Source organism: Cricetulus griseus, chromosome 4 (genome assembly GCF_003668045.3).
Source record: "Cricetulus griseus strain 17A/GY chromosome 4, alternate assembly CriGri-PICRH-1.0, whole genome shotgun sequence".
NCBI classification, from domain to species: domain Eukaryota; kingdom Metazoa; phylum Chordata; class Mammalia; order Rodentia; family Cricetidae; genus Cricetulus; species Cricetulus griseus.
Window position 1 is genome coordinate 221,707,290 of NC_048597.1, and position 11,780 is coordinate 221,719,069.

Below are 11,780 nucleotides of genomic sequence, written 5' to 3' on the forward strand. Positions count from 1 at the left end.
GGAAGTTGGAAGGAACTTTTAAAGGGAAGACTGCGCATGCCCAGAGTCCTCACACAAGCTGTAGATGTGTGGTGGGATGTGGTGATGGCACTTCCCTGTGCATGCCCTGACTGCTTTCAGGGGGCGAGGTCTGTCTCTTAAAGAGGTAGAGTTGATCAGCATTAAAGCCTGAACCTTTCACAAAGGCAAGTGGATATCTGTGAGTTTGAGGCCAGCCTGGTCTACAGAGCAAATTCTAGGACAGGCTCCAAACCTACAGAGAAACCCTGTCTCAAAAAACCAACACACATACACACACACACACACACACACCTGCCACCAAGCCTGATGGTCCGATTCCCAGAATCTACATGATAGAAGTAGAGAAATGACTGCTACAAATTGCTCTCTGACCTCCATAAATATACGCTGTGGCACACCTGTGCACACACACACAAATGGATGAACCAATAAGTAAATGTGAAAAAAAATAAACTAAGCAAGTCATGGTGGGATGCAACCCCAGAACTCAATAGGCTGCAGAAGGAATGATAATCTAAGGGCTATCAGGGTTATAAAGAAGACCAAACGCTGTATCAAGAAAAACAGGACTAAAATATTTTATTAAAATGTTTAGAGTGGTTCCTATTTTTCAAGCTAGTTCTCACCTGGTATAAACCTTGGGCAAAAGTCTTAGAGGTCAGATGTGATGACACATACATAATATCCCAGCACATGGAGGGCTGATGCAGGAGGATTTTGAGTTTGCAGGTAACCTGGACTGAACAACAAGATCTTATCTCATATTTAAAAAATAAAAGATGCAGGCAGGCAAGTGATGGCACACCCCTTTAATACCAGCACTAGGGAGGCAGAGGCAGGTGGATCTCTATGAGTTCAAGGCCAGCCTGGTCTACAGAGCAAGTTCCAGGACAGCTTGGGCTATTACACAGAGAAACCCTGACTCAAAAACAAAACAAAATCAAACAAACAAAAAGATCCAGAAGAAAACTTTTGGCTCTCTATTGGAGCCTCCTTGAAGTTATTTTTAATTTTGTATTTTAAAGACATCGCTACAAAGATCATTCTTGAGCATGTGCAGAGCTAAGAGTCATTCTTTAGGATACAAACAATGAAGAGGGGATTAGCTGCATGTCCCCATTAAGATTTTAGTATAGAGCATTTCAGATATATGCGAAAACAGAATCACAACTCCAATGTCCACAGTGTAACTTTGCTCTATATTAGTTTCCTCTATGTTGTTCTGCACTTTGTGTTTTGTAGGAAGCCGGTTCCTGCATTATAATGCTGCCTAAAGACACCAAGGTGTGAATTACTTCACAGGCGCTGGGTAATCTCCATTCCTTTGATCTCTGCCTATCCCGTGGCTCATTTTGGCCTGAGGAGCTGGAGCCATTCATAGGGTAATACGTCCCAGGCGGCTGGTCAGCCTTTATATAGGAATGGTTTTCTTAGTTCAATGTCTCTGCTTAGTCTCTGCTTAGTCTCTGCTTAGTCTCTGCTTAGTCTCTGCTTAGTCTCTGCTCAGTCTCTGTTCAGTCTAATGCATTAAAGCTTGTCTGCAGAAGGATCCGAGTGTCCTGCGTGTGTTTCTTGCTGGCGAGGAATACAGAGAGCGCGCGGGACATATGGTGCCGAAACCCGGGAAGCTTAACATCTCCAGCACCTCAGAGACCCCTCTAACGAGGCGGATTCAGAACTGCAGGGTGGTAAATTCGGAGAGGTATGATTTTTCTGGACTTTGGCTTGGGAATGTTGCTATTTTGGGAGGTTAATCTATTTTGACTTTTCTCACTGTTGTAACAATCTTAAAGAAGTCCAAAATTACATATCAGAAACCGAATGTAATGAGAAAAATTCGGAGAGGTATGATTTTTCTAGACTTTGGCTTGGGAATGTTACTATTGTGGGAGGTTAATATAGAGGCTTCTATGCTTTTACTAGGAGCTATTTTGACTTTTCTCACTGTTACAACAATCTTAAAGAAGTCCAAAATTACATATCAGAAACCGAATGTAGTGAGAGATGGGGCGCGCCTAACAATAAAATATAAGAAAAAAGGACCTCCCGGGATGTCTAGTGACATGGGAGTGTATGTAAGAAGAAAAACTACAACAAATAAGAAAAAAAGACCTCCTGGAATGTCTACTGACAAGGGAGTGTATAAAGCTTTAAATCTTGATAGCTCTGATAACTCTAAAAGCTCAAGAGATAAAGTTTTAAAAGAAACAGCTCAGCTAGATGAGGGAGAGACAAAAAAGGAGGGAGAAAGAATGGGGAATGGCCGGTCACACCCCGGTAAATTTAGAAGCTGCCCTACAACGAAACTGGAAGCCTTGGAGCTGAGCAGCTCAGACTCTAAGATTTTAGACTCTAACAAGGAAACAGAGCTAGAGAAAGAAGCAGCACGGCCAAAAATGCCAGCGGGTGTGCTTCCATCAGCACCCCCACTATTTGAAACCGACTCCTTCTTACCATCAGAGGAATGGAAAAAATTACAGATGGCTTTCCCAGTCTTTGATAGGGGAAAAGGCCATGCCTGCTATTCAACACTTCTTAAAGGCCTGGAATGCCTGGGGCTTTAAAGCCTCATTTACATTAACGCTGGGGGCCATACCGAGGCCAAGCGTCTCACCTCAAAAACTAAAAGGCCAAAAGAAAATGGTAAAATGGAAAGATATCTTAACTGATCTTTGGAAAGGCCCGGATCCTATTCTCATAAGATCCAGGGGAGCGATATTGTGTTTTCTCACAGGATGAAGAAAATCCTCTGTGGATCCCAGAAAGACTCACCCGAAGAGCCTCTACAGACCTTCAAAAGTCGAAACTCCACCCTCTACCCCCGGGAGTTGAGAGCCGCTATTGTTATCCAGATTAACTCCTGCCCTTGGCGGAGCGATTGTCTCTACTTAAGGGGTGGGTATAATTGTTCGATGCAGCCGTTTACAGATTGCTGTTATTTTTGGCTGGTCTGTGAGAAAAGGGGTGGGTATAATTGTTCGATACAGCCGTTTTTTGGCTGGCCTGTGAGAAAAGGGGTGGGTGTAATTGTTCGATACAGCCGCTTATGGATTGCTGTTACTTTTGACTGGCATGTAAGCTCCAGGGCTCAAACCAAGAGATCATCCAAGCGCTTATATTTTTGGCTACTAAGCGATAGGCCGCCGGCCAGACAGCTCTTGCACACCCGGAGCCTAGGCTCACTGCACAGGGTAGAGTGTCTGGTTTGTGCAGCCCCAAAAAGAGGGATGCTGAGCATAGGCATCGCACAGAGTTGCCTATTATACAGGCTTCTCTGGGAGGTACGTTGACCTGCATAAGGGTTACCTGCCTTGAGAATTTCCCTTTCCCAGAAAAACGGCAGAGGACAGGTCGGGAGTACTTCGGGTCAAACTGACAGCCTGATGGTGACTCTCGTACACAGTCTTAATGTTTGATTTTGGGAAGGTCAACCCCTGCCTCTATCCCTCAACATATGGGTGACCTATTTGCTTGTAATAATATAAAGCCTTTTCATTAATTAATAAAAAAAGGGTGATATGTAGGAAGCCGGTTCCTGCATTATAATGCTGCCTGAAGACACCAAGGTGTGAATTACTTCACAGGCGCTGGGTAATCTCCATTCCTTTGATCTCTGCCTATCCCGTGGCTCATTTTGGCCTGAGGAGCTGGAGCCATTCATAGGGTAATACGTCCCAGGCGGCTGGTCAGCCTTTATATAGGAATGGTTTTCTTAGTTCAATGTCTCTGCTTAGTCTCTGCTTAGTCTCTGCTTAGTCTCTGCTTAGTCTCTGCTTAGTCTCTGCTTAGTCTCTGCTCAGTCTCTGTTCAGTCTAATGCATTAAAGCTTGTCTGCAGAAGGATCCGAGTGTCCTGCGTGTGTTTCTTGCTGGCGAGGAATACAGAGCGGGCGCGGGACAGTGTTTTGTGGCTAAAGAATGTTGACGCAAGTCCAAACATGTCAGTATGCAATTTGTAGGAAAAGAAATATGGGGAGCTGGCCTGGAGTGTTGGCGCACGCCTTTAATCCCAGCACTCGGGAGGCAGAGGCAGGCAGATCTCTGAGTTCATGCCACCCTCTTTTGTAGAAGGAGTTCCAGGGCTCCACAGAGAAATATTGAAAACAAAACAACAGCCGGGCATTGCTGGCACATGCCTTTAATCCCAGCACTCGGGAGGCAGAGGCAGGTGGATCTCTGTGAGTTCGAGGCCAGCCTGGTCTCCAGAGCAAGTGCCAGGATAGGCTCCAAAGCTACACAGAGAAACCCTATCTCGAAAAACCAAAACAAACAAACAAACAAACAACAAACAAACAAACAAACAAAAAGCAACAAAAAAGAAAGAAAGATATATGGCTTGGGGAAATGGCTCAGCACTCTCACCCACCATGGAACCTAATGGCCTGAGTTTGATCCCTGGGATCTACATGGTAGGAGAGGACTTCTGAAAGTTGTTTTCTAACCTACATACAGGCACTGTGGCATGTGTGCTACGGCAGGAGCATAGACAAACCCCCCACCCCACCCCCACTCCACACACACACACACACACACACACACACACACACACACACACACTAAATATATATATAAACCAGCAGAGTGCTGACTGGTGGTGCATGTTAATCCCAGTATTTGGGAAGTAGTGATCCAGAGGATCAATATGAATCCAGGACAACCTGGGTAAAGAATGACACCCTGCTCAAAAAACCCAAACCCAGTGTGGTGGTACGTCCTCATCACAATACTGGGAAGGTAGAAGCAGGGAACCAGGCATTTAAAGTCACCCATTGCCACATACCTAGCTGGAGGCCAGCATAGTAATATGCATGGGACCCTGTCACAAACAACAACATTAAAAAAACTACACAAGGGGAAACAAATGACAATATCAAAAAAACAAAACCAACCAACCAAAACAAAACAGGGACTAGAAAGATGGCTCATTGTACCAGGCTTTTTCTTTTGGTCCACCAACCAGCTCCCAAGTCATGACACAGAGATTTATTATGAGTTTTGAATGCTCTGCCTAGCTTAGGCACATTTCTGGCTAGCTCCTTTAACTCAGATTAACCCAATTCTCTTTATCTACATTTTGCCTCAGGATTTATTACCTTTCTTCCTGTACATCCTACTGTCACTGCTTCTTCTACAGCTGGCTGACTGGTGTCTGCTTGGCTTCTCACCGAGGGTGTGTCCCTCGTTCTTTCCTCCTTCTCTCATTCTGCCTTTTTCTCTCCTATTTGAGCCTAGATTTCTCCTTCTATTTATCCTCTGCCTACTAGCCCTGCCTGTTTGTCTGCCTAGCTGTTGGCCATTCAGCTATTCATTAAACCAATCAGGTGCCTTTGGCAGGCAAGGTGAAACAGATGCAACACATTTTTACATAATTAAACACACGTTCTTGGGGCTGAAGAGATGGCTCAGAGGTTCAGAGCAATGGATGCTCTTTCAGAGGTCCTGAGTTCAACTCCCAGCAGCCACATGTTGGCTCACAACCATCTGTAATGAGATCTGGTGCCCTCTTCTGGCCTGCAGACATACACACAGGTGGAACACTGCATACATAATAAATAACATCGTTAAACAAATGCAGCATAAACAAAAGTAACACACCTTTATGCAAAGTAATATTCTGCAACATAAAAGATGTAACACGTCTTTGCCTAGTTAAAATATTCTACAACAGCCGGGCATTGTAAAGCCGGGCCTTTAATCCTAGCACTTGGGAGGCAGAGGCAGGTGGATCTCTGTGAGTTCGAGATCAGCCTGGTCTACAAGAGTGAGTTCCAGGACAGCCTTCAAAGCCACAGAGAAACCCTGTCTCGAAAAACCAAAATAATAAAAAAAAATCTACAATAGCTAAGTGATCGAGGGTACCTGCCATTGTTTCAGACAACATGAGTTCAATTGGTACACAGACTACCTGTAACTTTACCTCCAGTAGATCCACTTTCCTTTTCCGGCACCCACAGGCACCCCACTGACATCATACACACAGAGAAAAAGAGAGGGAAAAATCCAACCAACCATGCTGCCTCCACTTTCCAAGTTCTGGCATTACAGGTTTATTTATTTATTTATTTATTTATTTATTTATTTATTTTGGTTTTTGGAAACAGGGTTCCTCTGTGTAGCTTTGGAGCCTATCCTGGCACTCGCTCTGTCGACCAGGCTGGCCTTGAACTCAAAGAGATCTGCCTACCTCTGCCTCCCTAGTGCCTAGTGAGTTTAAATGTTTGAGCCACCCAAGCCTGGTTTAGCATTACAGATTTATGTGGTGCTGGGGATCAAATCCAGGCCTTCATGTGTGCTAGCCAAGCATTCTACCAATACAGCTATATCATCAGATACAAACAATATCTTTAGTCTTGCAACTCAGTCTCTTTTTTCACAAAGTACAGACATGTAGGTGGAGGGTTCTATTGGGGGAAAAAGGACAGGTGCAGATGCCTCTCAGAAGAATTAAACAGGTTTAACTCTTCCCCAGTTTCCTTTGGGAACTCCCAGTTTATTAAATGCCTGTCCAATATCCCTTGTGATCTTCCTCAAGTCCCCTTATGTCTCAAGGATTTCTGGGCATTGCAAGTTAAAGGGTGAGATTGCACAGGTATTTTAAATGTCCCTGAATTGTTGCTGTGAGTGGCAACTTTTCCTGAACTTTCCATGTCAAGAAGAGACCTTTCATTGGCAACTATATTGACAAATGTCAACAGTTGGCTCCCAGTGAAGAAAGCCACGTTGGATAAATTATAGCATTGGGTTGATCACACAATTTCTTTCCACCTGAAAGGAGACAGAAATGTACAAAGTCAGAAACAACAATAACAACACAAACAGACTAAGTGGATCACCTGTGTTCTTTGGGGGTTGGAGGCAAGGGCTTCAGAACAGACACAAATCCCATTGTGGACATCTGAGCTTTGTAACGGGGTTTGGGGAGACCTCAGTAGACTGATATCTTTTGTTGTAGTGGGAAAGTCTTGGCTCCATGGCTTTAGTGGGAAGCCACTTGCTCACATCTCTGTGGACCAGGAAGCAAAAAGGAGGAAATCCTAGCACTGGGCTGGCTTTCTACTTCTAAAGACAAGATGTGTGGCTGGAGAGATAGTCCAGGAGGTCTTCCAGAGGACTGGGGTTCTTTCTATTCCCTCACTGGAGTGGCAGCTCCCAACTGTCTGAAACTCCAGTTCCAGGGGATCTGATGCCTCTTCTGGCAGGCACCAGGCATGCACATGGTGCACAGACAGGCAGGCAAAATGTTCATACACATTTTTAAAAAGTGTGTGTGTGGCGCATGCCTTTAATCCCAGCACTCGGGAGGCAGAGGCAGGTGGATCTCTGTGAGTTCGAGGCCACCCTGGTCTACAGAGCAAGTTCCAGGACAGGCTTCAAAGGTACACAGAGAAACTCTGTCTCAAAAAACAAACAAACAAAACAAAACGTGTGTGTATGTGTGTGTGTGTGTGTGTGTAGGTTAGAAAACTGCTTTTGGGAGTCATTTCTCTGCAGCCACCATGTGCTTCAGGGGTGGAAACCAGGTTGTTGGACTTGGTGGCAAGTGCCTATACCCACTGAGTCATCTCATTGACTCGTGCTATTTGCTTTTCTTTCTTTCTTTCTTTCTTTCTTTCTTTCTTTCTTTTTTTTTTTTTTTTTTGTTTTTCGAGACAGGGTTTCTCTGTGGCTTTGGAGGCTGTCCTGGAACTAGCTCTTGTAGACCAGGCTCGTCTCGAACTCACAGAGATCCGCCTGCCTCTGCCTCCCTAGTGCTGGGATTAAAGGCGTGGGCCACCAACGCCCGGCTGACCCGTGCTATTTTCATACAAATGTGCAGTATACACTTTAAGCCGTGTTTTGTGGTAGGTCACATCATATATCCCTGGCTGCCCTTGGCTGGCTTGAACTCACAGAAATCCACCTACCTCCTGTGTGCTGGGATTAAAGGTATGTAAGTACCACCATGTAGTATCTATGTTTGTATTCTCTTTCCTACCGCCTAGTTATTCAGCCCAAGAGTCCAGCTCATGGGATGGGTATTCTAACTGGTTTTATTCCAACTTGACACAAGCTAGAATCATCAGAGAGGAAGGAGCCTCAGTTGAGGAAATGCCTCCAATAGATCCAGCTTCAGAGCATTTTCATAATTTAGTGAGTAAAGGGAGAGGACCCCTATGGGTGATGCCATCCCTGGGCTGGTGGTCCTGGGTTCTATAAGAAAGCAGGCTGAGAAAGTTAGGTGAAGCAAGCCAGTAAGCAGCACCCTCCATTGCCTCTGCATCAGCTCCTGCCTGCAGGTTCCTGCCCTGCTTGAGTTCCTGTCCTGATTTCCTTTGGTGATGAACAGCAATATGGAAGTACAAGTTAAATAAATAAACCCTTTCACCACCCCCCTATTGCATTTTGACCATGATATTTCATTGCAGCAGTAGAAACCCTAAGTAAGACAGATGGTACCATCCAGATTCAGTTGGTTCTTCCCCCCTCAGTTCATACTCTCTGGAAATTCCCGCACAGATACAACCAGAGATGTGTCTCCCAGGTAATCCAAATCATCATCAAGTTAGCAATGGAGCTAACGAGGCGGATAAGGTTACATTATCCATCAGGAAACTCCACTGCCATTTTCTCTGTGTATGTAGCAACCTGGGTGTGCGGTAAGCCAGGCAATCTTTATCATACTCGGGGTTACACAACATACAGTAGGACTTCTGGGCTCCACTCCACCACCCTCAGCTGAAAAGGTTTTATCCTTCCCCCATTCTGATCAGATAAATACAACCTGGCCCCAAACACTTCTGTAGTCAGAACATCGATCCTGGTCAAGTCTCTAGGGTTTTGGAGACCAACCAAAAGCTTATTAGGCCAGGGAGCTAGACAGATGCAGCTCAGTGGTTAAGAGCACTTGTTGAAGCTGGGCGTTGGTGGCGCACGCCTCTAATCCCAGCACTCAGGAGGCAGAGGCAGGCGGATCTCTGTGAGTTCGAGGCCAGCCTGGTCTCCAGAGCAAGTGCCAGGTTAGGCTCCAAAGCTACACAGAGAAACCCTGTCTCGAAAAACCAAAAAAGAAAAAAAAAAGAGCACTTGTTGATCTTGCAGAGGACCTGGGTTTTGTTCCCAGCAACCGCACGGTGGTTCACAACCGTCTGTAATTCCAGTTCCAGGGGATCAGATAAACTCTCTGGCTTCTGCAGGCATCAGACATGCTCATGTACACAGAATACATGCAGGCAAACCACCCATATGCTAAAATAATTTGAAAAATGTATTTTAAGAGAAAGATCTTTAGACTGTCTCAAGGTCCTTGCCACAAGCTCCTAGGGGTCGGGCCCTAGAGTCAGGTTACACCTCACCCTCTGTCACCTATGTCCACAGATGACGCTGTTATCTGTTTCGGGACCTCACATTCTGACCTCAGAAATGGCCTTCCTGGTCCTAGGTTCTCTCTACACCTATCTCATGTGTGGCTGAAGGACATGCACCACTTTTAAACCTGTGTGACTTTGCTTATATACATACTCGTAACAGAAAGCTGCACATTTACCATTGACCACTAGATGGCACCATCTCACAGACTAGGCTACACTCAGAGCATACATTTTGAGACATCTTTGAGAGTGTTTGCCATCTTCCTCGAGAGTGTCAAATTTAAACATTGTGGACTCTGTCCCAGTATGAATGCAAAGAACCCGACTGAAACCGTCATGGTCACCAGCACTTGAGAGGCAGAAGAAAGTGGAATCCTGCAAGATTGAGGCCAGCTTAGCCTGAATTGTGAGTTTCAGGACAGTCAGGGCTATGTACGGAGACCTTGTCTAAATAATGATGATGATGATGATGATGATGATGATGATGATGATGATGATGACAATAATAATAAGGTAAACTTCCTTATATATATGTATATACATATATATATCCTTTTATATATATCCTTATATATATATGTATACACATATATATATCTTTATATATATATATATGTATACACACACACATACACACACACACACACACACACACACACACACACACACACACAAGAAGAGAATCATTCAGACTAAGAAAAAGTTTTCTAGGAAGAATTACAAAAACAGCAGTGTGCCTTTTCCTGTCTGCTTCCTTCTGTCTGTAAATACAGGCTGCGTCTAGACACGGCAATAAACACAATTGTTCAGTGTAATTGTTTCTGTTGTTTGTGGGGCTGAGTCAGCAGGGGGAGGGCTGACAAATGAAGAGGTTTAACCCTATTTTCCTCCTCCCACTCCCGTGCAGATCGGAACAGACGGCTTGGACTGGGACAAACACAGCTTTGCAAAGGTAAAATAACACTTTGAATGCCTTCCTTAGGCACATCCATTGATTTCCCTTTACTCTAGACGCAGCGCGGCGGGGTTTCCTGGGTAGGTTTTGATGTTGTTGACTGCTTTTTTTGTTGATTTGTTCTTGTCAACTTGACTTAAGCTAGAGTCATCTGAGAAGAGGGAATCCAGTTGGGGAACTGCCTCCATCAAATTGTCTTGTACGCAAGTCTGTGAGGTATTTCTTCATTCATGATTGATCTGGAGGGCCCAGCCTGTTGAGAGTGATGCTATACCTGGGCAGGTAGCAGGAGAAGGAAGAGGAGGAGGAGGAGGAGGAGGAGGAGGAGGAGGAGGAGGAGGAGGAGAAGAAGAAGAAGAAGAAGAAGAAGAAGAAGAAGAAGAAGAAGAAACAAAAATAAAGAAAAAAAGTAAAAAATTAAAAAAAAAAAAACAGAAGAAAGCAGGCTGAACAAGCAATTGAAAGGAAGCCAGGAAGCAGGCTTCCTCCGTGGCCTCTGCTTCAGTTCCTGCCTCCATGTTCCTGCCTTGACTTCGCTTCCTGATGGGCTGTGACCTATAAGATAAAACAAACCCTTTCCTCCCCAAGTCACTTTCTGTCACAGAATAGAAATCTAGCATGGCTACTGGTATGATGTTACGGTGATGTGGTCCCGGAGCTGTCGTGCAGGGCAGGCGACCCTGCTGTCACTGAAGCTCAGCTTTGGGCTGTGCAGCCCTGTCCTGGTTAGGGCTTCTATTGCTGCAGTCAATCACCATGACCAGAAAGCAAGTTGGGGACAAAAGAGCTTATTTGACTTTACCCTTCGGCACCACTGCTCATCATGGAAGGAAGTCAGGACAGGTACTCACAGGGCAGGAACCTGGAGGAGCTGATGCTGTGATTGTATGTGTGGGGGGGAGGGGAGGGGAGGTTGTCCACACGAATGCAGCACCTACATGGTCAGAAGAGGGCATCAGAGCCTCTGGAACTGGAGTTACAGGCAGTTGTGAGCCTCCTCAATGAATTCCGGTCTTCTTAACCACCAAATCACCTCTCCAGCCCCCAAATAAATCTGTTTGTTTGTTTGTTTGTTTTTTAAGTGGCATCTAAGGTGTCCATAAAGCCCCTCGATATTGCTTCCCCTATGGCAATGGTCCTCAAACTATGGGTCGTGACCCCTATGGTTGAGCAATCCTTTCACTGGTGTTGCCTAAAACCTTCTGCGTACTAGATACCAGTTATGGAGTAGCAACAAAATAGTTTTATGGTTGGGATCACCACAACATGAGGGACTGTGTTGAAGGGTTGTCGTTAGGAAGGTTGAGAGCCACTGCCGTGTGGTCTTTCTCACTGCCATCACATCATACATATATGTTCTATGCGACTTGGGGTTATAAAGACTTTTTTTTTTTGTTATAAAGACTTAACATTGCTTTTTAAGATGAAAAAGATTAAACAGCCCTTTCTATTTTTAAA

At 44.9% G+C, this 11,780-nt stretch overlaps 1 long non-coding RNA gene across 4 annotated transcripts; it reads left to right on the top strand.

Annotated features, from left to right (window-relative positions):
• Window positions 1-1,991: 1,991 nt before the first annotated feature.
• LOC113835597 lies at window positions 1,992-10,623 on the top strand. 4 transcript variants are annotated; one of them, XR_003485243.2, is made up of 4 exons: window positions 1,992-2,916; window positions 7,866-7,946; window positions 10,275-10,319; window positions 10,464-10,623. It is a non-coding gene; the product is annotated as an uncharacterized LOC113835597 (long non-coding RNA). The 4 variants fall into 4 exon arrangements; XR_003485242.2 differs by having other exon boundaries at window positions 10,468-10,623; XR_003485244.2 differs by lacking the exon at window positions 7,866-7,946 and having other exon boundaries at window positions 1,994-2,916.
• The last annotated feature ends 1,157 nt before the right edge of the window (window positions 10,624-11,780 follow it).